Source organism: Sciurus vulgaris (genome assembly GCF_902686455.1).
Source record: "Sciurus vulgaris genome assembly, chromosome: 4".
NCBI classification, from domain to species: Eukaryota; Metazoa; Chordata; class Mammalia; order Rodentia; family Sciuridae; genus Sciurus; species Sciurus vulgaris.
Genome location: NC_136464.1, coordinates 76,342,450 through 76,369,992, shown reverse-complemented (window position 1 = coordinate 76,369,992; position 27,543 = coordinate 76,342,450). Strand labels below are relative to the sequence as shown.

General features: G+C 33.1%; 1 long non-coding RNA gene across 1 annotated transcript; it reads left to right on the top strand.

Moving 5' to 3' along the window:
- Positions 1–1,925: 1,925 nt before the first annotated feature.
- On the top strand, positions 1,926–27,226 carry LOC306659760. Its single transcript, XR_013763428.1, has 2 exons — positions 1,926–2,095; positions 26,374–27,226. It is a non-coding gene; the product is annotated as an uncharacterized lncRNA (long non-coding RNA).
- Positions 27,227–27,543: the final 317 nt, after the last annotated feature.

Genomic DNA, 27,543 nt, shown 5'->3' with positions numbered 1-27,543 from the left:
TATATCTTGTTTTTGGATGATTCCTTTAACCAATGTGAAGTGCCCTTCTTCATCTCTACTGTTTAATTTTGACTTGAAGTCTACTTTCTCAGATATGAGAGTAGCCACTCCTATTTGCTTTTGCTCTCCTTTTTATAGTATATCCTTTCACCTTTAGCTTGTGGATGGCCTTGTAAGATGAGTCTCTTGTAAGCAACATACGATTGGGTGTTGTTTGTAAAATCCATTATGCCATCTATGTTCTTCAATTTCCCTCTACATAATCCATGCTTCATTCTTCCCTTACCTCCCTCCCCCAATTAAGTATCATCATCCACTTATCAAAGAAATCATTCTGCCTTTGGTTTTTGGGATTGGCTTATTTCACTTAGCATGATATTCTTCAACTCCATCCATTTACCTGCAAATACCATAATTTTATTCTTCTTTAATACTGAATAATATTCCATTGTGTATATATACCACAGTTTCTTTATCCATTCATCCATTGAAGGGCATCAAAGTTGGTTCCACAATCTAGCTATTGTGAATTGAGCTGCTATAAACATTGATGTAGCTGCATCACTGTAGTATGCTGATTTTAAGTCCTTTGGATATAGGCCAAGGGGTGGGATAGCAGAGTCAAATGGAGGTTCCATTTCAAGTTTTCTAAGGAATCTCCACACTGCTTTCCAGTGTGGCTACACCAGTTTGCAACCCCAACAGCAATGTATGAGTGTTCCTTTTTCCCCACATCCTTGCCAACACTTATTGTTGCTTTTATTCTTCATAATAGTCATTCTAATTGGGGTGAAATGAAATCTCCATTAGGTTTGATTTGCATTTCTCTTATTACTAGACAGGTTGAACATTTTTTCATATATCTGTTGATTGCTTGTAGATCTTCTTCTGTGAAGTGTCTGCTCATTTCCTTAGTCCATTTATTGATTGGGTTATTTGTATTCTGGTGTAAAGTTTTTTGAGTTCTTTATAGATTAGAATCTCTAGAGATTAGTGCTCTACCTGAAGTGTGTGTAGCAAAGATTTTCTCCCACTCTGTAGGCTCTTTTCACGTTGTTGATCATTTCCTTTGCTGAGGAAAAGCTTCTAAATGGAGAAAAACTGAAAGCATTTCCCGTAAAAACTGGAACAAGGCAGGGATGCCTTCTTTTACCACTTCTTTTCAACATCATCCTTGAAACTCTAGCCAAAGTAATTATACAGACCAAAGAAATTAAAGGGATATGAATAGGAAAAGAAGAACTCAAATTATCACTATTTGCTGATGACATCATTCTATATTTAGATGAGCCAAAAAATTCCACCAGAAAATTTCTAAAATTCATAAGTGAATTCAGTAAAGTAGCAGGATATAAATCAAGACTTATAAATCTAATGCATTTTTATTCATAATTGATGAATCCTATGAAAGAGAAATTAGGAAAACTATCCCATTCACAATAGCCTCAAAAAAAATAAAATACTTGGGAATCAATCTAACAAAAGAGGTGAAAGACTGCTACAATGAGAACTACAGAATACTAAAGAAAGAAATTGAAGAAAATCTTAGAAGTTGGAAAATTCTCCAATGTTCTTGGATAGGCAGAATTCACATTGTCAAAGTGGCCATACTACCAAAAGCACTATACAAATTCAATGTCTTTCCAATTAAAATTCCAATGATGTACCTCATAAAATAAAGAAAGCAATCATGAAATTCATTTAGAAAAATTAGAGACCCAGAACAGCTAAAACAATCCTTAGGAAGAGCAAAGCAGGTGGTTTCTCAATACCAGACCATCAACTATACTACAAAGCAATAGTAACAAAAATGGCATGGTATTGGCACCAAAATAGACAGGTAGATCAATGGTACAGAACAGAGGGCATAGAGACAAACACACATAAATATAGTTACCTCATACTAGACAAAGGTGCCAGAAACACACAATGGAGAAAAGATAGCCTCTTCAACAAATGATACTTGGAAAACTGGAAATCCATATGCAGCAAAATGAAACTAAACCCCTATCTCTCACCCTGCAGAAAACTCAACTCAAAATGGATCAAGGACCTCAGAATTAGACCAGAGACTCTGCACCTAATAGAAGAAAATGTAGGTCTAAACCTTCATTACGTTGACTTAAGGCCAGACTCCTTAACATGATTCCCAAAGCACAAGAAATAAAAGCAGGAATCAATAATTGGGATAGATTCAAACATCTCATTTTTATTTTCAAGATAATTTACTTTGCTTTTAATGTCTGAGAATCTGTTTTCTATGTGGTCTAATCTCGAAGCTTTCAACTGAAGTTTTAATTTGATTTATTAAGTCTTTCATTTCTAAGATTTCTGTATGATTCTTTTTCAGAATGTCTTTCTCTGTATTGAAGTAACCTTTCACTTTCTTATCTTTCTCTCAGTTCATTCTTTATATCTTCTTTTAGTTTATTGACCCTTTTAACTATGGACTTCCTAAATAATTTATCTCCCCATTTTCTCCACTGTGATATTAATTGGATCATTTTTGAAGTGTTATGGGCCCTTTGTGGTGGCTTGTTGTCTTAATTTTTCATATTGTTTATATGTCTACCCATATGTTGGGATGATTTTCTCTTCTACTTTTATGCAAGGAACTATTTCGTGAGTTTCTTTCTCTTAATTGTTACAGACTGGGCAAATATCCAAGTATTGATACCCAGCGAGTATCCTGTGTTATACCCAGCATCACTTTAAGAGAAGCTACTAAGCCCTATTAACTGCAATCGCTTCAGATCAAAGCCATGTATTAATAAACCTTAGGGGTGAAATGTATTGAAAATGTTTTTCAAAGTTCTTCTAATCCAAATATAATATTATAGTAATGTTCTTGAATAGATTGAGAAGTTATTAAAGACAGTAAAATTATTAATACCCTAGAAGACTTGAAAGAGGGAGAAGAGAAAACATGGTCAAAGAATAACATGAAAATAAAAATGTACAAACTACAATAAAAAAAAAGAAGCAAAAACAAGTGAGAAATTTGAGGCAGGAGCAGGTAATGCAGGTAATGCAAGAGGCAAAAGAGACTCAGAGGATCAAGTGTAAACCTGTGGTAGGAAAGCAAAGAGAAAGAATGATTCTAGTTAGTGCTTTAAAACATTAGGAGAAAAGCAAATCCATTGGTTTGAAGGCTGTAATATTGAATAGTAGGGAAACAACTATCAATTCAACATGATAAGTAAAATCTGTAAGATCAAAATTGATATTAGAGCTGTTTATGATGCTCTAGGCCCAAGTAGGGAGATTTTATATTGAGTCTTTCTGATTTGGGTCATTCAGATGATGCCTAAACTCCTTGTCTTTGTCTCTGTGTTTCCCTGGGTATAGAGGCAATGATCCCCCTACCAGCTTGACTCTGATACAATTCCAGGAAGCCCCCTCCAATCTTTGGTGTTCCAGGTGCCTAATAGCTTTCTTGTCAGTCAAAGAAAAGGGTCACTCACTGATTGTCTGACTTAGCAACCAGGTTACTCTCTGTTAAGTGCAGTCTTGTGAAACCTCCTGAAGAAATCTCCACTTATTCAGTGCTTTCAAATCCAATGAATGTGGGCACCCCATGTATATTTTGGAGTGTGTGGGGTGTGGTGGTCTAAAATAAAAGAATTGTATTCTGGTTGATGTGCTAGTGAATAGCCCTTGGGGGTGGGTGGGGAGTTTTAGTGCTGTTACTCTCTCTTGCAGTACAGAGGTCACAGGTCAGCAGGTTTGCAGATGAGCACACTGGGTGGTAACTGGTGTCTGTGGAACCACTCCTCTGTTAGCCCCTTCATGGGATATACTGCCCTTCTGTATGCTTGGGATTAACTTCAGGAAAAGCTTTCTATGGATCCACACAACTGAAAGAGAATTGAATTAACTGCCAACTCTGGGACTTGGAGCTATGGACTCTCTTAGAGGTGCTGAAGCACAGGAGGTACTTCCCTGGTTGCTATGTTTTTCTCACCAGCTAATGTTAGCCTAGAGACCCAAGTATGTGTACTTAGGGGTGCTGCATCTGCTGGATGTTTCTGTTGGGTGTAGGGGTGCAGGGCACAGGGCTGTCGCTGACTACTGTGGAATGCTGAGCCCTCTCTTCCCTCTGCAGAGACTTCTTCATAGTAGCATGGAACTTAATGGTTCTCTGCATCTGTGGGGCCTGTAGATGCAGGCTTTTGTGGGCAATCTGTGGAACATAAGCCTCCACTCTTGCTGATGTAACTCACTGGGGTACTGTCTCTATGACTGGGGTAGAATGGCAGTTTGCCTGCTTTCATCCAAGCTCCTATGGCTGTCTGTTTTGTGAATCTCTGTATGCCTGTTCCCCTCTACCCGGCTTCTTTGTATTGGTGATATCTAAGCTCATAGTGACTGTCTGAAACTGTGGGTCCTGAGTGCAGGCTCTCTGTGGGCAGTCTTTGGCACAGAAACCTCAATCCTGGCTTCTAGAGATCAATGGGGTTGGTAGGAACTAATTTTCTGAACTTTTCCACTCCACCATCTTCTGAGTCCATCATTAATTTCTTCATGTTGATCTGTGTATCCTTTCAACAAACTCATTTTAAAAAGTTACTTCCTACTTCCTACCTGTGACAGCACAACTTGCTGTGAGCTCACTTTGTATGTTCCCTGTCCCAGTCTTGGTGTTAAGAATTTGTCCATAGTGACATGACCCCTGTTGAAAAATGGTGCTTCAGTCCAAGATCTGAGCACTAAAAATGTAATTATTAATGCACCTTCATTTTTCTACAACCTCTCAGTACACAGAATTAGAAAATATGTGTATATATACTATTTCTTATCTATATAGATATCTATATCAATCTACCAATCATTGATCTATGTATATATTTAGTCATTCATCTATGTGTGTAAAATACACACCTATGAAATACTTCATACATATTTTGATGTTTCACTTCAACACCATTGTGTGAATTTTCTACTCTCCTTATGTGTAAAGATATGGAAGATAGAGTATACTCAGGAACAACAAATATGTTTTTGTCTTGAAGAATTGAATGAATTTATCTTATTTTATTTTTCCCCTGAGAAAATGGAGCGTGAATGAGAATTGGAAATATATTTTTGAATGTTGGTACATTTAATTTTAGCTGACTATTGGATAGCCCAGGAGAGTCAGGAGCAGAGTATTAATCAAATTCTCAGGGGAGACACTAGGATTGCAACTATATATTGTAGTTATCAGCATATAAACTGTACTAGTTGTAGGACTAAATGACATCACTTACTGAGAAAGTATTGATAGACATAAGAGGAAAATTTTGTGTTAGGCCCATGGCAATCTGGCATTTTGGGATGAGGGAGAGGAAGAGGGGAAAACATCAAGGGATGCAAGGAGGAATTGCCAGGGAAGTCAGCTTTGAATGAAGTACATTTGGTTTTTAAGAAAGAATTTCAAATGGGAATGATTAATCTATTTTGTCAGATGTACCCAAAATGCCCATCTAAATGACAGAATCACTGGATTTAACAAGATGATGTTTATTTAGTAAATTTACTGCGGAAATGAAAAAGATCTACTTTTTCCTCTTATTTCTACCATTCCAATGACTTGCATCTTGCAGACTGCATATCTTCATATTTTCACTGTTAGCCCACTTTCTCTCCCATTTCATAGTTTCCAGCGGACTTAAGGACATACTGATATTAAATTCACACTTAAATGTCACTGAAATGAAAGAATCAACTTTGTAGAACTTCCCAACTACTTTTGAAAAATGTGTGCTTTCTAAAGTTTTGTAAGGCATGTGTCTGCTCTTGGAGATGTCAATGAAACAGATTTAATTTTCCTGCAGTGGAGATATATATATTCTTTCTCTACATTTTTTTTCTGTTTACTTGTTTCCTTGAAGATTCTCTCTCCCTTTTTTGTTTTTTAATGGTCCTGGGGATTGAACCCAGGACCTTGTGCATGCAAGGTGAGCACCCTACCAACTGAGTCCAGTCCACGTTCTTACTTTTTTGTTAGGTTTCAAAGAGAAAAGTGTGACAGGGACCTTTTTTTTTTTTTTTTAAGTTTTAGGGATATCTTTTATTATATGTCTCCACCCAGGTAAAAAAATAAAGTTATATTAAAATAGTTTCACATTGTTTTATTTCTTATTTTAGCATATGACTTTATGTTAACGACAGGAACTTAGAAGTAAAGCTCAGTAAATATTTGTAAAATGAGTGAAATACATTACTGAAAGTTCAGTTAATTTTAAATTACATATTCTATTCCTAGTTATTATTTTCTTAACATGTACTGTTCCCTTAAATATTTATTGTTATTAATATAATTTCTACTTTAAAGATTTTATTTGCTTTATAAAACCTTTCTCTTAAGTGTCAATTTTTTCTATTTTATTTTAGTACATTTCTTTTGAGGTCTTTTTAATGTGTGCAGTCACAGAGCTAGAAACTTTTCATTTAAAAAACCCAAATTTGTAGTTAAGTTAAAATAATACTTAATGGCATGGCATGATGGTGCACGCCTGTAATCTTAGTGACTTGGAGGCTAAGTTAGGAGAAATGCAAGTTTGGGACCATCTTCAGAAACTTAGTGAGACCCTGCTTCAAAATAAAATATAAAAAGAACTGGGATGTAGGTCAGTGGTAAAGCAGCCCTGGGTTTACTACCTAATAACAAAGGAAAAAAAAAAAAAAAAAAAACAAGAAAACAAAAACAAAATTTTCAAAGAAGTAATAAAACTTCTTACTATACAAAAATATGTTAATATGATTTTTAATTCTGCATGATTTCATATACATTATAATTCATTAACAGTTAAAAAAATCAACTGAGTATTGAAAAGGACCAAAATTTCTTTTCTTTAGAAAATCAAGAGTCTTAGAGCTATCATTATCTTTTAGTGGGTTTTGCTTAGTATTTTATTTTCTTTCTTACCAGGAGGAATAAACACTCCACTGTAAAAGCATACATTTCAAAGATTTGTTCTGCAAATAATTTTCCATAATCACCTCTCTGATATAATTATGAGTGCTTTAGTAAATCTACCTTCGTGTCATTAGATTAATTTTTAAGTCCAATCTATTGAATTATAGGAATTTTATTCTATAATTGTTTGTGTAATTTTTCACGGAACTATAAATATATACAAGTGTCCTTAAATGTATAATTCCAGTTTTGCAACATGTCAGAACATATGTTAATGACTTTAAGATTGCCTGTGGTCTTCCAAAGGCCACACATAAAAGATGTGAGGTCCAAAATTTGATCAATGTAGGATTTCTGCATGGTACTATTTTAGTTCAGACAACATTATGTTCTTTTTGACCCTCATTTCAAGATTGAGATTATAATATTGTACCCATTTATCTATCTACCTATTGATAATAGTTATATATTATGTAGTTGTAACATTACATATCGCTATATAACATGTAACCATATTTGCAACTTGTTTCTAAAAACTGAATAGTCTAGTGGCAATTTTCCTGTTCTACTCTGATATCTCAATTGTGCATTTCAATTTAGTTTAATAAATATTATCTCTGATGGGGTTTATACATTTAAATAGATGGTGAGAATAAAAGACATTTTTTGCAGGTAAATTATAGGTGAAAAGATGTGGCTTAGATGCTATAAAATAGTGGGTTTTTGAAATTCAGATGCTAGAATTAGACCTAGCTAGGCAGTTATTGATGTTGCTGTTAAACTACTGGTACCCCAAGACATACCTAGCATGCTGCTGAGTTCACTGCAGATAATAATCTAGACAGCAGACTCTTTAAGCAAACAGATCCCACAAAGATAGAAAGGGAAGAATCAGGGGCCATTTATGCCAATTTCCTTCACTTCACTCACCTACTAAATAATATACACCTGTTTGCATGGGTAAGTGAGGTGGTCAGTAGATAGTAAGCATGTTAAACAAACAAATATTCCCTCCATGTGAAGGCAAAGGAGCAGAAACTATGGCTTCCTTTTCAATAGTTGGAATTAAATATTTATGTATTTATGTGTCAATTTCAGATGATTTAAAACATTTATGTCTTTTTTATCCATCAAAAAGTTGTACCTCTTTATTTAGTCAGATTATAAGACACTAAAAATTAATTTGGGTATTTTCATTAAATCATTGGACCTGCCATCTAATTTGAGTTTCACTTTTTAACAAATTTTGATTCTTTTATGATTGATAATGCTTAATTTTTAATTACTGTAAAATTATTTTAATTCGTTTCCTAAATCTTGTCACACCATCTTTATCCTAAAATTATTGACCTAGAGTTGTACATTCTGTTTTTCATAATTTTTTAAAATCTCTTCCATATCTGTGGTCCCTTGTTCACATTCATATCTTGACTTACACTTATTTACAAGTTCTATGAGTACATGCAATTTGCTTATTCTTCTGTGTATTCTCAATGTCTAGACGCTGGGACATGGTAGTAATCTAATATACTTTTATCTATTATATTTGTTTTCAAAACTATATTTCAGCATCAGTAAAAGAGTAAGACAGATTTGTTCACCTTGGCATCAACAGATTTCTCATAAAAGAAACATAGATTTCATACTGATTATTCATCCTCCATTGCATACCTGCCAAATACATGTTAAAGGCAAAAATAATTTTAGCAACAGGGATACTATATGAGAAATGGATTTGATAATAATTATTTATGAAATCAATAGGATTGTGACAATACAAATAATCTATTTTGCTGTCTACTTGATGTATTGGAGAGAAATATTGAGAATAGTCTCTGGATACAAGTGAAACATTTCTCTTGTTTACCTTTCATGGAAAATGTTAAAATCAAAGTCACCAGTATTTTATCTGAATTGTATTGGAACACAAGTCTGAACTACTAGGTATATTTTTCTCCTTATCCTCTCCTTTGTTTTACTTTTTGATATCGTTTCTTTATCATCCACCTCTTCTCATGATCCATAATTCGGTATTCCAAATGATAAAAGATCAGTTTGGGAGTGATGTAGTTAAAGAAGTAGGGGTGATGAGAATAGAAGGATCATAAAAAGGGAAATTAAGTTTAAGAAATGCCCAGCACTTTAGTTTAACCACAAAAGTGTCTCCCATAGACATGCAGATGTGTGCAGGACTGATCCTAAGCGCTCCAGGCCTGGGAGCCTAGGTAAGATCCTAATTCATTTTCACATGATGTTAGTTGCTTCTTCTACTGTAGTCAGAGATCCTTCACAAAGCAGTAGATGAATCCAGCTTGCAGCTTTTTACCATTCTTAAAACCAACCTCATTGGTAGTGTTTGCCACCTCTGTGATACCCTTCAGTTTTTAATTACTTAAGTATCTTTATATGCAGGTAGCAATTACCTATACCAAACTCTCCCTCTTTATATGACTGATGCGATTTTGTTTTTGTCTTCTTACCAGATCCTGACTGTTAGAAACACTGATAAAGCAATATAGAAAACTTGTCTATTACTTGTCTTCATGATATAATGAACCGTTCTGCTGCAGGGAATATGTGGAATCAGAGTTCCTAACAGCCTTCACTATCTTCAAGGAATAAGATTTCAGAAAATATCATTAGCATTTAGGACATTATCCTCAACTGAAAATTTGCACTTATCTCACAGGTTTGTGAGGGTTAAAGGAAATAATTCTTTGCAAATCATGCAGGATGCTCGTAGTGAATGTTAGAGGCAATGATATGAATGAAAATTGTGATCAAGGCAGAGTGATAAATTTCAATTACTTAGAAGTAAAAGTTTTTATACTTAAGTTTACTTGTTCTAAAGGTATAAAATTCTGAAATCTAGAGATATTCACACATAAAAGTCACAAAATTAAGGACCTCTCAACTCCTAATTATACATATAAACATTGAATGACTCATCCACTAAATCTCAGAGTAATATGTAATTTCACACTTGCAAATCATTTCACAGAAGAATCCTGGCAGATACCCCTAAGTTAAGGTGACTTACTTTCAAGGATTATGATGCTATTTATGAATGTATAGGTAGATGGTATAATTATAAAAAAGAAAATATTTTATTTTCAAACTACAAATGATTTGCCAATAAGAAATTTAATTTTATGTAGTGTGCATATGCAGATAATTCCTTCTTTAGAGAATTAGTAGGGTATTGTTTAGATAATAGATGATATGAGACTGCCTGAATTTAAAACTAGACAACACTCTGCTAGTTTCTGTGAACTTGTCCAATTTGACTTGACTTCACTACCAGTTCTCTAATTTACAAAATGTCCTATGTTCTATGTCCATGTCCTAAGACATAGGGTTAAATGCATATGACAAATAAACAAACTGAGATCATTGCTTGTCATACTTGGAAAAAGTTTGCTTTTTTTGTCAAATTCCAACATTCTTTTATATAGCAATAGGTCACTAAAAAGTGTCATGTTTCTTGCCATTTTGTGCTATAAAAAGTAGCTTCTTGTTTTAGAGGAATTTCAAATAATAATTTCTACTACATGTCGTTTATAAAATTATAAGGCTACTACTACCGGAAAAGCAACTGTTGTTTTTCCTCACCATCTCCTAGCCAAACACTGCAATAACTCTGAATTTTGACAGGATTATAGTTTTACATAAAGTTGTCATCAATAACTACAACTTTGTACTGTAATAAAACAGATAATCATGCTGAAAATAGAGTGTGAAGAATTGGCGGGTTCCATTAATTCAGCCTTGTGCCACTGTTCTTATCCCTTTTCCTTGAATTATTTCTATGTGATGCCCCATTGGCTAAGAAGTAATCACCCCTTATAGACGGATATGATCACAAATTATGTTTATTTGTGAGGAAGCAATAGGGAACAAAAGCTTGCTAAGGATGAGCTCTATCACCAGAAATACATCCAATTGCTTTGGCCAACATAAATGAATGTGGACTGAATACTAATTTCTCTTTGGAAAGATGGTTGATCTCAGCTTAATCACAAAAGGAAGACAGTGATAAAAGAAGGGTGAAAAAAGAGCTGAGATGAGTTTTTCCAGAGCACAGAAGGAGGTAAAGTTGATTGATAGCTAGTGTTACTCTCAGTTTAAGACTCCATCAATATAATTAAATTGAAAGTGAAGAGTTGGTTTGGAATTTCTCATCCTTTCTCAAAATCACAAGGGAGTCTGTTAACAAAGCTGCTTTCTTGCACACAGGAAAGTTCAAGGGAATAAAGAGCAAATAAGACCAGAATTTGAAACTTTCAAACTATTGTCTTCATTATATTTCATCAAGTTCTGACTTAAAGAGACAGTAATAATAGAAAGACCATATTCCATATGAGAAAGAGAGATTTTATCTGATTTGGGTTATAAAGTATCGTGCATGTTAGTTAGACTAAAACTACCTCTGTTCATTCAGAAAACATGCATTGATCCCAAGTGTGTTCCAGGGTAAGAAACCAGACAAAATCTGATGCTTTATAAAGAAACAAAATGGAATTTCTTAGAAATGTCTGATTCTGCCATTGGAACAATAAAACTATATAAGAAAAGAATAGACAACAAAGGAAAAATAATATTTAAAACAATATTCAAGATAATTTATGGATATTCATTCATTATCATGCTGGTTAAGTCAATAGTGGAATGAAATTTTTCAAAAACACAATGTGGTTTTGGGAGAGCTCAAATGTCAAAGAAAGCTTCCTGGTGGTCAAGTGGCAAGGATTCAGTTTTCTCACTGCCACATTCTGTGTAGATATGACAAGATGAGAAAATTTTCTCTATAAAATGTGAAGAGCATATGGGTAAAAATTGTCCCATTGGACATTGTGCTCTGAGGACACATCCAGGTAATCCTTTCAATTTTGTGTCTTATACTTCAAGAGGAACCATGCCACTATGTAATTCTAAGTTTACAACTATTATAACTGAGAAGAACTAAAAGAACTGTAAATTGTAAAAAATTAGAAAAGGAATTGGACTTCAATGACTCTCAAGGGAGGTTAGGGAATAATGAGTAATATTTATGAGGAAAATTAATAGTACTAATGAATGTTGAGCTTACCCCCTTGAGAATTGAGACCATCCTTCTAGTGCTGAGAGTAAGCTGTTGGGCATGAGGGTGACTCCTTAGCTGCAAAGAGCATTCTCATCAACAGCATGTCCCCTCCATCTTCTTTCACTCTAGGCAGGAAAACTTAAAAGAACCATCTTAGCTCTATATCCTCACAAAAAGATCAAGAAAGATTTCTGTAACCACAACTGACTCTCCCCTCTGCTTAACCCTGCTTCCTTCAGCCCCGCAGGGATGTTGATGTAAGGGTCACTTTTCAATAAATCTATACACAAGTCTTCATCTGAGTCCATTTCTGGAAACCCAGTTCAAGACAGTGAGATTTGGGTTCCACATGAGGAAGAACTTTCTTATAAGTAGAATATTCTCAAAATAGTACAGACTGCCTTCTGAGGTTGTGAGTTCTCCATCTTTGGATGCAGTCAAGCAGAAACAAAGGTGCTCATGACCTGAGGTTTGTGCAGAAGAATTCTTATTTTAAGAAGAATTGAACTTAATGATTTGATGATTTTTAAAAAGTTGCTTTTAACTCTGATTTTTAATACATTTCTGTAATAATACAGTCACTTTCTTTATAAAATTTATGTCTGTGGTTCTTTATACAGTCCCCAGTTACTTATTTGGGAAGATAATTCATTATACCTCTTGTAACTTACAAAATAGACCAACATCTCCTAAACTAACAGTACAATGCTACCAAAAAAAGATTAATTTAACATACAAAGGAAACATATTTTGATTTCCTAATATTTTGAATTATATTCCATTATGCACATAATCAACAATTTTGAGAGACCCACAAAATCTCTCATGTGTCTCCAGGCCATGTTTACTATGTCAAACTCACTGAGAAATACTGGGGTAGCAGTTTACATTCCTTCAGCTCCCTTCATCTGACTACCCCTTCCTATGTACTGTGATGTTCAACATACGAGGCAGAGTTAAACTCTCACCACTGAAAATAATAATCTAATATACTTATTAATAATCTTAGGTAACTCATAGAAAGTATAAGCACGTACTACCCGATGCCACCAATCAAATATATCTACTCAATATTTTCATTCAGAATTTAGTGATATAACTTCTGGACCAATTCAAAATATAGGTCATGGTAGTACCAGAAGGTGTGTCCAGTTTCCAGGGTGCAGTGTCATTAGAGTTAGTGACTTTCTAGTGTCATTGAGTTTGATATATAAACTCTATCTTGCGCTCAGAAGTGTCCATAAGAGAACCTACACACTGGCTGAATATCTTCTCAGCTTGGTTCTCCAGTTATCAAATAATTCAGTGAGCTAATTTTATTTATTTAGTTATTTTTTAAGGAATTCAGTTTTCTGCTTTAGGTGCTCAGAGGGAACAGATGCATTGGTTTTCTGGTCTTGCTAGCTCTGAAGACTGTGAACATTGAGCTGAGACCCTGGATATTAGTAGGAAAGAGTTAAAAAATAATTAGTCAGAAGAACACTGACATAACATGGAGGAAAAGTACCTATTGAGGACTAGTCTTTGAGAATCACAGGAATTGCTGACATGGAACTCTGTGAAGAAAAAGTTCTGTGGGGGTTGTGTTATTTCTAGTGATAGTCAGAACTTAAAGAAAGGGATAGACAAGCTAGACATATCACAATCTCTATTCAAAACTTGGCCTGAAAGCCATGGATGGTCTATGATAGTGCTGTAGATCCTCAATAAGTGGTATTCTCACTTAATTTTGAATGTATTTTCGATACTCTGATTTGAGAGACTGAGTCTAACACTCAGTAAAACACATTTCTACTTTTTCCTGTTAGCTCCCATTTACGCTTTGTTAAGAAAATAAGCAGGCTGGAGGAGAGAGAAGTGCACGTATCCTGCTCCACTGCAGGGAATGCCTTTTGTTTCTCTGGTGCAGTGGTGTTATTTCTGTTACCACACATGACACCCATTGTACAAGTACATGTGACATCCATTTACCCTGTCTAAAGGTATTTTGATGTGAATGGTGACATGGTGGTCAATAGTCATAACACATAAATTAGTATTTTTGCTGTTTTTGATTACCTTAATCAACCACCGCTATGGTTTCAGTTTGGTTTATTCTCCCAAATTGATGCTGAATTAAATCCTCTTTGTGAGTGGTAAGAGTGTGGGTGCTTAGTCTTACTGGGTTGTTTAGAAGTGGGGCCTTTCAGAAGCAATTGGGATTACATAAGTTCATCAGGGTAGAGACTCTATGATTGCATACTGGTGGCATTATAAGAAGAAAGATAAGGACCAGATAACACAGGCACTCTCCCATCCCTTGCCATGGGATGCTCTATACTCTCAGAATTCTGCTAACAAAATCTATAAATAATTGCAGTTCCTAGGTCTTGGATGAAAACTATGAGCCAAAGTAAACTTTTTATTTCTTTATAACTTATCCTGTCTGTGCTACTGTGTTAGTAGCAACAGAAAATGAACGAAGAGAACATTTTTTGTTATATGTCTCCTTGGAAACTACATTTCTTTTTCCTAATTGTAATTATACTTGTAGCTGATATTTTTAAAAATGTTCTGTCTTTGTCCATTAGAGTAATATAGAAAGGTAGGTATATTTAGAGTAATATAGAAAGGTAGGTACATTACCAGTGACCTATAGGAAATAAATAGCTGTGAAATGAATGGATAAATGGATGCATATTTGAATTAATGCAGTTCTATCAAAGGAAAGCATATCAAGAAGGATGAAGGGAAGATTAATGATAGGATGATTCCAAAATCAGTGATGAGGAAAATGTAGTAGGAAAAATATAGTAGTATATAAAAGAAAGACCTTCTCAAAAGTACTAGATGTTATGGGGGCTGAAGTTATGGATGTTTTATTCTCTCTTCCAGTGTCTGTCTGCTCTTGAAATAACTTCTAGCCTTGCTCTGAGTGGATAAGAAAAGTAGTAAGGCTCTGTAAAAAATTATTTCATATTCAACTCTTATACCTGAAAAAGATCTAATAGGATTTATGCAAAAATAGATATGGGTTAGTTATGAAATGGCCATGTTATCTTGTAATTATTGCCATCCTGTGGATATACTACATATAAGATATGTAATTGCACTGTGATACACAGACTGAAATTACTTATTTCTTATTCAGCCTTACCTTTAGAGCTATCTACGAATTGCTAACAAATGACTGAGTCTGCACCCAAACAATGAAAGCTAGAGAATGAATGACATACCAAGCAAGTCACATGGATCAGGTACAGTAGTTCCATTTTCTCCTTGAACACTTTACAGTGGTAATTAATGCATAGGGCTCTTCAAACATGAAGCATAGAAATCCAAAAATATTTGACTTGTACACTAGCTGTATGAGCTTTTTTATTCCTTTAGAAAATCAAGATAATTAACAAAACACTCCATGTAGATATCTTAACTTATTTAAAGAATATTTTTTCATACATTTCATTTTATTTCACGATACACTTCAGTTTGTCCAAACAGTCTTTCATATTCTCAGATAATCATTAAAATTTAAACTGTGGCTGTTGTACTTACTCACCATGTAATGGAAGAAATGAACCCAAGGATGGTTTAATGAACAATAATAGCCAGGAATTTCTTCTGTTCTGTCATCCAGACTGATTTCTGGGATCTATATATTCAAATCCAAGATTGCCATTGATGAAGCAATTCTTATGCAACTAGCTATGTGTGATATTTTATAAAAGAAAAAATTATATCTGCTATCATACTGTACTCAGTTCCAATAATATCATTTGTGATATCAAGGCTGACATGGCATGAGACTCTTCCAGCTATGAGAGGTTAAGTCACATACCTGCATTCAGTGACTTAAAATAATTATAAAAAATCACTGATAAATAAGATGTCACCAGGCAAATTTAATTTATGTAGTTCCCCAATCACAAGGCAAGTAGTTGTATTTTTAGAATAAACTCATTAAAATCCTATCATTGTTTTTAATTATTAGATATGCTGAACGCCCTGTGCTTGTCACTCAAATAGGCCAACTCTCTGAGGAGTTCTTGGAAGCCTTTTCTTTTTTAGAAGAAATGTTTAAAGTACTATTTATGGAGATGAAATCATATGTGCTAATTTCTATTTGAAGATATGCTTGAATTGCAAGTAGAGAGAAGTAGAAGCCTATTCTGTGTTTCTAAGTTACAGCTCTATGTTTATTATTTTAGTTTGTGAAATTGAGTTGCCTTTTAATCAGTATGTATGTCTAATGTGGTAGAAGATTTTCTTTTGCAGAACTCTATTAAATTGATAGTGTATTCTATAATTAAAGGTGTGTTAGCATCTAGGAAATATGGTACATTCGACAGCAGCCAAAAATGCACTTAAGTAATTAGATGATTAATCTGAAATGTCCTTTTGTTTCTTAGCTACTTTTAGTTCTGTGTTGAAGACCATATATTAAGTGGCACATAGGCAGAGGAGCCAGAAAAATCTCTGAGAACTTTACTCCTGTCTGTCAGGAGAGTGTGGTTGAACCTTATGGAGAAAGAACTGGTACATTAAAGTTGCATCACTGGTGGCAAAACCACCATGCTTCTCCTGCTGCGCCTTCTGTACCATCCCTCTCCTCATTTCCTACTCTATCCCTCAGGCAAGCCTGATTTTATTTCGGATCTTATGATCTGGTTCTTTTACATGTTGTCTGAGATAATTATTTTGTGATATTAATCTTGCAAAATACCTTTGACTTCTTCAGAATTACTAATACAACTTTCCTTACTGTCTGGACAGTATTCTATTCTATATCATTGGCCTATCTTGAAATTTTAAAAATCTATAATTGTGCTCTGAAGGAATGTTTGAAACACAGTCTTTGCCTTGTTCTCTTCAGAAAGGCCCTTTTTGGGTTTAGGGTGACATATGCCTATCCCAGTAAAACTATACCTTGGAAAATTCAGGAAATGGCTAATGATAGAAAACCACCAACCTACAGAGTAAATAAAAGATATCATAGAATTATAATTAAAATTATAACTTGATAAATTCAGAGCTTAGCATGCCAATTCTTTTTAAACATGATAACGATATGATGGATCTCTTTTCACATTGATTGTTGACAAACAGAACTAGCTCTGAATTATGTGAAACTACGAAAGAAAGCATTGTTGGTTTCCAGAGTGGCGCAGAATTTAAGCTTTTATGTGGGAGCATCTTCTGTGGATAGCCACCCAGAATAAAAAGCTTGTACCAGGATGCTAATGGATGCCCTGCTTCACAGAGAAAGTTTTACCAAAAAAAAAAAAAAAAAAAAAAAAAAAAGTCAGCCGTCAAGTATATAGTTTAGATATAAATTATGCAAAGGCAAATGCTTTAATAACATGATTGCGTGGAAGTTGATCATAAGTGAGTGGTATTGCAGAAGAATGATGGTAGAGAATATTTTAGTGAGAGTGCTTGAAATATGGAATAAACTCTAAATTATTATTCAAGATGAACTGGTTAGTCACAGGTTTTTTGGAAGTAATTTAATTACCAAATTCGCTTATTTGTCAGATATGCTTAAATTTTTTATTTACTGTATTACTTTCCTGTAATGAAGAGATTTTAAATGTATCAATGGCTGATAAAAGTAAGGACATATATATGAGTTAGAAATTTGAAATAACTTGAAATAACTGTTTATAGATATTTATGACATGTTGCATAATTTAACAATTATAAATGAGGTAGACAATGACCTTGATATTACCAGTTTGCAAAAAGATAATCAATGAATACATGAACCATTTGATAGATCACTTGGTTTTGTGTTCTTCAAATGGACACACACACATATATATATATATATATACACACATATATATATGTATATGTATATACATGTATGTAACTCAAACTACAGAATTAATTTGCTTCATTGAAAGATAATTTAAATTTAATTATGAAATAAGTTTTATGTGATATGTTGGTGGAACTGATTGTTGACAAAAAAACAAGATAAATTTTGAAAACATAGAATCATTTTCATCATTTTGAATAAAAGTTAAAGATGACTACCCTGAGCTTCATAATAAAATTTAAAACTGCCTTCTTTCCATTACTATCGATATACTTCCATGTCCTGATTATTCTACCATAAGCATCATTCCAACAACACATTTATGTATTTAAATATGTTGTCCTGTGGCGAGTAGTGTGATCACCAGTTCAACCCAGATTAAATAAAAGAATATGCAGAAAGTATTTGTCACATCAAAAACTTTAAATATTAGAATATGCATTGTTCATTCAAAATATATCTTTATGCATTTATTATGAAGAATTTCTTTCAACTTAAAACTTTTTACTTAGTTATAATAGATGGATAACAAAGTTGATAAGTTTAATAACAATTAACTGTATTAATTGCTTATGTACATTTAAAAAACAATCTATACTGTTTACAATTATTTTTCTTTTCCCTATTGTCATTTGTTCTGAATATGTTTATTAAACTGTAATTTTATGACTGTTAAATCTAATAAGACAATTGGAGATTAAATGAGAATTCTTAAAAATATTAAGCAATTTTCTGATAATTTTGCTGAATTTTATTAAACGTAACAATATTCAATGGGCTGGAAGTAAAAGCCTTCACCACCAACAATTGAGAAGCACTGGGGTACATTTCTAATGCTTTCTGAGCTTCGTTTTCCTCATTGGTGTAGGGAATATTGTTAATACCTGTGTTTCTAGTTGGTGGTTATGACTAACAATAGGAGCCCTAGTCTGAATTGAGGTAAGATCCTTTTGTGGCTTCTCTCTTGTCTCCATCACAGTCTCTCTAATGCAGGTGCCTTTTCCCATAACCAATCCTTAAACCTGAGCTAACAGATTAGCAGTGGCTTTACTCCCCACCCAACTGCATTCATATAACACTCAAAACAAGTAAACTGCTTTTTCACTGAAATTCTTATGTGTCTTTTTCACATTAATTGAAAGCAATCATTACCCTTCTAAGCATTTTCTATAAATAATAACAGCTATGTTAAGTTTTTCAAATGCAATCTTATGCAATCTTGTATTATTCCAATGGAGTGCATGTGCTGTGCCACCATATTGTAGACAAATAAGTTAAGAAGCAGAGAGGTTAAAGCCATTTGCTAAAAGTTGAACACTGGAGAAAAAAATAATATGAATTCAGTTAAAATTCAAAACTTCAATATTGTTTTAATATATTTTTCAACTTCTTGTCTTTAGCATGGGATCCAGTGATCAGTTCCCATTGCTGGGTTGTCTATTAAATAATTTATTCAGTGAATGTGGGAATGAATAGGTATGATTTAAAGTAGGAATTATAGCTTCACTGTTATATAAATATTCAAATCAAAAAATATTTTCAGTATTATTTTTTCAAAATTAGTTTTGTTTACTTTGGGTAAAAAAATAGCAAATTATTTTATCAATTTGGAGAATAAGTTGATTAAATAGCCTTGTAAGTTCAATTCTACTTGCTAAAATATATGCATGAGTTCTAATTTGTTCACATGAAAAATAAAAGTCATGGAAGTATTCCTTTAGGAGTCTTTGATCTTCTAATTGCAGTTAGAAGGTGAACAAGGTAATTCTGGTCCTAATTCTGATGCCTATTCTATAATACCTCTTGAGGGCAATACCTTTATCTTTTAAATTGCTGCATCTTATACAGTGTCTAGTGTAAGAACAATTCCAAACTAAAAATAAGATGTTCTATTTTCCCTGATAAAAAGGCAAGAGACTTCTCTTCTTTTCCCAGACCATTTATAGTAAAGAACTACATAATAACATTTTGGTCAGTGACAGCATTGATAGGGGTCTCTTCAGATTATAGTGGGGCGAAACATTTCTTTTACAATGTATTATTACTATACACTTCTATTTTTAGATATGTTCAGATACAGGAATACATTGTATTACAGTCCCTTAAGATATTCAGTACAATCACATATTGCCTTTTAGGAGCAATGGTTTATACCAAACAGATTAAGTATATACAATATGTGTTAGGTGTGTAGTAGGCTAAACTGTCTAGTTTTGTGTACATATGTACTCTTTGTTGTTTACTCAATGACAAAATCTTCTAAGCATGTATTTCCTTGAATATATCCCAGGCATTAAAAAATGCATGAATATGTTTTAGAAAGCTTGTAATATGAGTACTTTCTCTTTGTTTTAAAATGTATATAAATGTTTTTGAAAAGTAGATGACCCTTTTGTTAGCTTTATGACCAAGAACTTTATCTATTTTTATTTTATAGTTTTTTTATTTTTTATTTTTTATTTTTTATTTTATTTTTATTTATTTTATTTTTATTTGTTCTAATTAGTTATTCATGACAGTAGAATGCATTTATGCATTTGATAGATCATACATAATAGTGTATTAATTTCTCATTTTTCTGATTGTACATGTTGTAGTTTCACATTGGTCATGCAGTCTTATCTGTACATAAGATAATAACATCTGTTTATTCTTCTATCCTTCCTAACCCACACCCTATCCCCTCTATTCACTCCCCACTACCTAATCTAAAGTAACTCTATTCTTCCCTAGAATTCCACCCACCCCCCCACACTGCTTATTGTGAATTAGCATCTGTAAATCAGAGAAAATATTCGGCCTTTGGTTTTATGGGACTGGCTTATTTTACTTAGCATAATAGTCTCCAACTCCATTCACTTACTGACAAATGCCATAATTTCATTCTTCTTTAAAGCTGACTAATATATATACCACATTTTCTTCATCCATTCATCTGTAGAAGGGCGCTTAGGTTGGTTCCATAGTTTAGCTCTTGTGAGTTGAGCTGCTATAAACATTGATGTGACTGCATCAATACAATATGCAGATGTATAATATATAGACCTTTGGGTATAAACAAAGGAGTGGGATAGCTGGGTCAAATGATGGCTCCATTCCAAGTTTTCTGAGGAATTTCCGCACTACTTCCCATAATGGTTGCACTATTTTGCATTCCCACCAGCAATGTATGAGTGTACCCTTTTCCCCACATCTTTGCCAACATTTATTGTTGCTTGTATTCTTGATAATTGCGGTTCAGATTGGAGTGAGATGAACTCTTAGAGTAGTTTTAATGTGCATTTCTCAATTGCTAGAGATGTTGAACGTTTTTTCTTATATTTGTTGATGGATTCTATTTCTTCTTCTATGAAGCGTCTGTTCAGTTCCTTAGCCCATTTATTGATTGGGTTATTTGCTTTTTTGGTGTTCTTTATATATCCTAGAGATTAATGCTCTATCTGAGGTGCATGTGATAAAGATATTCTCCCAATCTGTAGACTCTTCGCATTATTGATGATTCCTTTTCTTGAGAAGAAATGTTTTTGTTTAAGTCCATCCCATTTATTGATTCTTGATTTAACTTCTTGTTCTTTAGGAGTCTTGTTAAGGAAGTCAGATCCTAGACAGACACGGTGAAGATTTGGGCATACTTTTTCATCTCTTAGGCTGAGGGTCTCTGTACTAGTGCCCAAGACTTTGATCCACTTCGAGTTGAGTTTTGTGCCAGGTGAGAGATAGAGAAGAACTGACATTCTTAGGACTTAGGAGCCCTCTCTTTGAGTCTATTTCTGTGGGAAATTTGCTCCAAAATGGCTCTTCCAATAAAAATAGGGGAAGGTTTTGTTTTGTTTTGTTTTTTATTCTGGATAAAGTCAGTTAAATAATGCAGATGGTCACCCCAACTACCAGGTAAATTATCATGAATTGTGTATGACATATGGTACTGTCAAGCCCACTTTCTTGAAAATTAGTTATTGTTGGTCTTGAAAATATGTGTGTCATGGGTTTTGCCTGTTTGAATATACAAATGAGTGAGACTTCTTTTTGTCTTTGTACTTTCTTAGCTAATTGTGATGTGAATAACCTTCTGTTTTAATGCCCATTCAATAATAAAATTATTTTCTTTTCTCTACTACCTTTGTGGAGATATGTTATGGGTTGACAGAAGATTTTGCTTTTAATTTTATTTGCACAACACTGACAATATGCCTTGCAGATAAAGGACACACCATATATATATATATATATATATATATATATATATATATATATAAATACCAGGCACTTAACCACTGAACCACATGTCCAGCACCTATTACTTTTATTTTTATTTTATTTTATTTTATTTGAAACAATTCTTCTTTTTCTTTTCTTTTCTTTGTTTTTTGGAGACATGGCTTGCTAAGTTGCTTAGGGTTTCACTAACTTGCTGAGACTGGTTTTGAACTTGCAGTCCTCCTGCCTCAGCCTCCCGAGATACTGGGATTATAGGTGTGTGCCACAGTGCCTTCCTCAATATTTTTTTTAAAAAAATTATTTGTGCAACTTAAGTATACATAATAACGGGATTCATTGTAATGCATTCCTACATGAATATAACATAATTTGATCAGTTTCATTCCCCAGTACCTCCCCTTCTGCTCTTCCCTCCTACCTCTGATCTTCCTCTGTCCTACCAGTCTTTCCTATTTTCATGAGATCCTCTTTTTCCTTTTTTTTCTCTCTTGCTTCCACATACAACACTTGACTTTCCTGAATCTGACTTTCAATAATTTCTTGAACTAGAGAAAAATGCAAACATATTTAAATTTGATTTATATGTTCTTTAAACACTGAGAAAATAGTAATTGCATAATTGCAATTGTTTTTGTATTCATAATTATTTTCTATTCAATTCTACTTTGTGGTCTCACTACTTCTGGCTTCTAACCAAAGAAACTGACCCCAGCTCCATACAATTACAATAATACAACCAAAATGCCCTTTTCTTTTATATATTTTTGTAAAAATTACGAATAGTGATATTTTGTGATTTAATTCCCCTAACCATTCCTGATTTCCTAAGCTCCAGTACTTTCCTATTTTCAAATGTGTGACCTCAGATCTGGCACTGATTCTAGTCCCGAAGCCTGGGCTTTCATTTTTCTTTGAATACCTATCACATTGCTTTTTGGATTATGTCAGTTGTCTATTTTCATGTCATGTGCTTAGTGCAGTAAAGATTCATTTTAATCCCTAGAATGTAAATATTCTTGCAGGATTTTTCTCCAAATTTCCAAACAGGAACCAGAGACCATTCTCAATCGTAATTAGTTATAATCGTATTATAGCAAACTGAGACTTACTTATAAATTCACTCAGTTATTAAGTAAACAACAGAAAGAGAGCAGGCTTTCTACAAGTACACTTAATTCCTTAATTCACTTGCTATTCAACCCTTAACTAGAAAGCATAATGTGGTTTGAAGAAGCAGATATATAAAAATACATATCCCCTTCAATATCAAACCTGGGCCAACTCTCTTTTAAATGTGTACGCTTATTTATTTTTATTTATAGATCCTGTCAAGTCCTTAATAAAAACTGAACAAAATATTTAAAAACTCATCTCTAGGCACAAGTAGAAAATCAAAACTTTAATTGAAGAGAAAACATCAAAATAAGTGGTAATTGAAAATATTTTTCCATCCTCCCCCTCTCATCCCCAAGGGTTTGTTGTTAGCTTTGGGATATTTTATTTCTCCTGTTGGCAGAGAGAAGGTAGTCTCAGTTTATGACATAGACCTTACCTACCTTTTGTCACAAATGCTTAGATTTCTTAGAGAGGTATTTCTTTGAAGAGGTAATTGACATAGAATTCATATTGATTTAGCTTTGCTAAATGAAGATGTTAAAAATATTCTTAAATGTTTGTCTTATGTCATCATATTTTTGAAGATGAAACAATTCTACTAAAGCAAAAACAAAACAAAAAAAAACATAGTTTCAACTGTAGTTCATATGTCTACTTTAGTTAAATTTAATTGTGTAACTTTTGATTGTTGTCCTTGTTGCTCATAATTTTTTTAAGAATAAAGAGAACTTCATTTTAGCCTGTCTAGACAGACCAATAACAGAACTTCTTTCCTAAACAGTTGTTTTCACCAAATCCCTTCCCATCAGTCTTGATCCCTATTTTAGGCTATACATTAAGAAATAGCTTACAAAATATAAAGTGAGTTATCTATTTTCAATCCATAATATTAAGAGGAAAAGATACCAGCAAAATGTTTAGGAACATATTAGGGAAAGCACAATATGTGGGCTTAAATGGAATGGCGAGAAATCCGTCTAGCAGGTAACTTCAGCAGATTTGAGTGAGAACTTTCTCTAGCAGACAAGACTGCCATTATTCATTACTCAGTAGGATAACTTTGGAGTGATAACCACAGAATCAGGTGGTTTGGTAAAATTCTATTAATGTAAAAGTTTTTCAGTGGTGGGTAGAAGGTCAGATAAATACAACCCACAACTGGAATAGTGAATGATATCAGGAATAATTTTGCCCCATTAAAGACATACGATTTCTTTTAGTGATATTTAGAAAAGATTTAATATGACTCCTTGTTGTGGACAAACATTTAATCTAGGGCTATAGCCAGGAGTCTATTTGTTAAAAAAGCAAGCAATGGGATAAGACTATCAACTTGCTTAACACAGAATGACAAAATCTTCCGTTTTTCTGTAATGGTTGAGTGTATATTAACCAGGAGAAACACAAAATCTTTAGAATGTTGTGATGAATCTAAATCTTAACGTTATTTACTACGCTAGGAATACTTTGTACACATTGGTATTTTAATACTTTTAACACTCAAGAAATTTACCCTACCAGAGTATCTAAGAAAATCAATCCCAGACTTTAAAATCTACAGCTAAGTGAATTAGACTTGTAATTTATATTTAAATAATTCTAAATTTAAAAACAATATTGAAATATTTAAGAAACACCTAATCAGTTTAAGTTTAATGTAACAGATTTATAAGATTTACTTTAGTGCTTGGGAAGATTTAATTTGGTAGTTAAACAATTTAAATAATTAAAAAGAAATTGAATATATTAAAATTATAAATTTATTTTTAAATGTTAATTTAGTTTAGTTAATTAGATTTCACAATGAGGCCAAGCATTAATCAAAGCCTCCTTAAAAGTAGATATTAAAATTCCCTGAATTTAGAAGTAGGCTAATTTAATTTCTAAGTTAGAACTTTTACAAAATTATTAGATTAAGATTTTAACTTACAGTTGAATGGTGTCGTAAAATATGTGCCTCTTTTCTGAACACAAAACCAGCTTTCAGTATGTCAGGTGGTACAAATTGTTCTCATTCAGAGCATTTGTAGTAACAGTGAGTTCCTTATTCCCCTGGCCTCACAAGAGGACACATTGTTTTGCCTATTCAATACTTTCCATAGGAAATTCCCTTAAACTTGGCAATTAGTGATTTTTGTGGAAAAAAATAGAGAGGTCTTATTGTCCACTATGCCATGCTTTCTTTTACTAGCTCTCCATTTTTGGTTTCAATGTCTTTATTTTTTACTCTTCTTTTCCCTAGCCCACCCCTTTTGGTACATATACCTGATGCTTCTACTAGCTCTGTGATCTTAAAACTGTGACTTATTTGCATTCTGTAATGGATATTTTTGCACTGGCATGACTTATTTGGGCTCACTCTTGGGTCACTAAAATGCTAGCAATTTGATGACTACAAACATTTCATTTTATTTTGGGAACACATAGGCAGAAGTTCAAGTTAATCCTACTTCTTATTTCAAGACAAAATTATCATCATTGGCCTATGCAAGGTCCCATCTTGTATTCCTTTGTGGATTTTGTTTTCTTTTATTCTTTCATTGTATTTTAGCCCTATTACCCATCCACTTCCTGCTCCACCTCAACTATCCCAACTACAGACAACTATATACATATTCTATGGTATTTTTCATTGTTTTTATATGCTTTTGCAAAATACATATTGCTCTTTTGAGTACATATGACATATATATATATATATAGGTATATTCATATATAGCGTTGTATGTTTATACATACAAATGTGTTTACACATACATACAAGTGGCTCTTCATGACTGTGGGCTACATATACACAGATTCAACAAATCACTGATCAAAAATAGTTTAAAAATTACATCTGTAATGAATATATATAGACGTTTTGTCATGTCATCATTCACTAAAAAACAGTACAACTATTTATATAGCATTTGCATTATATTAGGTATTATAAAAATTTAAGGTAATTTAATAAAGACTTTATATGCAGAAGATTATATGTAAATATTACTACATTTTTTAATAGACTTCAGCATCCACAGATTTTAGCATATTCAGGGAGCCCTAGAACCAATTCCTGATAGATATTGAGAGATTAATGTACATTTTTTTGTGTGTGTGTATAATGCTGTTTCTTTCTTTTCTCTCAGCCCTAGCTTTAAAGAGCATCATGTTGTTATGTGTTATTGTGTGTATATATATGTACGTAATTTTTGCTTCTGCATTATATACCAGTATATACATGTAACCCATTTTGTCTATCTTTTCTTCTAGTGATGAACATCCCATTTACCTACAATTTCCCATCTCCACAAATCCCACAGTAAGGAACATCTTCACATTTGTCTTCTATGAAACTTCTGTGAAAATTTCTTTGGGCTATATACACCTTGGAGCAGAATTTTTGTGCATAAACATACATATAATGAATTTGACTATATGTAAGATTTAGCCACTTCCAACACAACAAAGTACATGTTGGTCCCTATATTAGCAAATATCCAGTAACATCTAGAATTATATAATTTTCTCTTTTTTCTTCTGGACAATGGGTACAAAATAACATCTTAGTAACTTCTTAGTAACTTAATTTGCAATTAGACCATTTACTAATAATATTTTGAAAATCACTAAGTGATCTTTGGTTTTTTGAGTTTTCTTTTTTGGAAATTAATTGTTCCAAAAAGTTGAAAATTTACTTTCTTATTCAGACATTTATCTTTAACTTTGTGAAGAGTGCCTTTCATTGAACAGAAAACATTATTTTATGTCATCAAATTACATGATTTCTTATATTATAGTACACACTATTCTTTTTATCTTGCATATCACTTAATATTTATCCATAAGAAATGGTCATGTTTCTTTAAAAAAGTCATAATTGAAAATATAATGTGTTGGGCGCAGTGGTGCATGCCTATAATCCCAGTAGCTCAGGAGGCTGAGACAGGAGGATTGATGGTTCAAAGCCAGTCTCAGCAAAAGCGAGATCCTAAGCACCTCAGTCAGACCCTGTCTCTAAATAAAATACAAAATAGGGATGGGGATGTATATAGCTCAGTGGTCAAGTGCCTCTGAGTTCAATACCCAGTACCAAAAAAAGGAAAGAAAAAAGAAAGAAAGAAAACATAATGTTATAACATTTTATATTAATATAATAATAAATATATTATTTCAAATTTTCTTTTAGAAATATATAATTATCTGAATGAAGAATGATTTCATGCACATTTATGAAGATACATTTTTCCCTGAAATTGATTATTAGAAATTGAATTACTGAATAAACTTCTCACACTAAACATTCTTTAAAGGTCTACCATTTTGACTTTCCTATATTAGTGCAAGTTTCACTATATATTTTCAGCAATTAAATTGTAACATAAGATAGTTCCTTAATTTGATGATCATACCAGTTAAATATTTTATTTGAATTTGAATATT